Genomic DNA, 1,551 nt, shown 5'->3' with positions numbered 1-1,551 from the left:
GACGAGTCAAGGTCAAGAAGAATCTGAGAGTGGAAGTGGATCTTCATCAAGAGGTGGCGGCGGATTCAATGAGTTAATGGCGTACCTGAGTGAGGGCTTAGTTGTAGACAGTAGTGAGGTGTTTGATTTGGTTGAGTGGTGGAGGGCACGAGCATTAACTTGGCCGATCCTAACACGACTGGCAATGGATATTTTTTCAATCCCGGTCTCCACTGTTGCAGTCGAACAAGCATTCAGTACAACCGGCCGAATACTTGAAGAATGGAGAAACGTATTGCAGCAGGATATTGTTGAAGCTTTGGTGTGCATCAAGGATTGTGACCGTTCTGACCAACGCTTACACGATACAATCTCACCGGCAAACCAAGAATGGATCGACGAATTTAATAGATTAACTTTTAATTTTCAAGATGATCATTCTGCTTCATCTTGATAATTTCTTTGTAAATATTTATTTACTTTGTAATTTCTAATTTGTATAGTGTTTATTGTAATCTTGTATAGACTTTGTAAGTTCATCAAATTTGTAATTCGTCTCACAATGATTGCACTCTTTTTTCCTTACCAAGTTTTTATCCTAATTGGGTTTTTCTTGGTAAGGTTTTTAATGAGCCAATCATGAATTACAAATTTAAAAATCAATGAAGAAGTAATTTTTTTTTATATAGTTCGTTCGTGTGTTCAGTGTTCATTTCATATTTCAAATTGTAATATACACATTGTAATTATACAAATACTTATTTCAACAACATAAAAATATAATATAAAAAAAAAATCGGGCAGCCAGTCGGGCATCAGGCAGGCATCCTTTGCCCGAAGCCCGTTCATTGTAATTTTTGGGTCGGGTCGGGCAGCCCAAAAATTCAGGCAGATCGGGTTCCAACATAAAAATATAATATAAAAAAAAAATCGGGCAGCCAGTCGGGCATCAGGCAGGCATCCTTTGCCCGAAGCCCGTTCATTGTAATTTTTGGGTCGGGTCGGGCAGCCCAAAAATTCAGGCAGATCGGGTTCGGTCATCCACTACAACAATTTTGCCCATTTGCGACGACTTTTTTTGCGACGACATATGTCGTCGCAAATAATATACTATTTGTGACGACATGTCGTCGTAAATACCTTCCGTTAAATAAAATGCACATGTCGTCACTAATAAGTTCAATGTCGTCACAAATAATATTGGCGCGCAAATTTCGATGGCGCGGATTTTTGACGCCAAGGTAATCCATTTTTTTCCGACGATAAGCATCGAATATTTGCGACGACACATCGTCGCAAATAGTTTTGGATTATTTGCGACGACATTATTTCAATGTCGTCGTAAATAATCTAGTTAACGAGAAAGTATGGGCGGGAAAAAGAGGTTATTTGCGACGATGTGTGTATTAATTGCGACGACATTGGCGTCGCAAATAATTTTTTATTTGCGATGACATTTTAAATTTATTTGCGATGAATGTGTCGTCGCAAATAACTGTGACCTAATATACGGTGCTTCTTCTTCTTCATTATCTCTCGACTCTCTCTGCAAAATCTCTCTCTCTCTCCTGC

Source organism: Morus notabilis, unplaced genomic scaffold (assembly GCF_000414095.1).
Source record: "Morus notabilis unplaced genomic scaffold, ASM41409v2 Scaffold391, whole genome shotgun sequence".
NCBI lineage: Eukaryota > Viridiplantae > Streptophyta > Magnoliopsida > Rosales > Moraceae > Morus > Morus notabilis.
The sequence above is the reverse complement of the archived record's forward strand: the minus strand, read 5'-3'. Positions refer to the sequence as shown.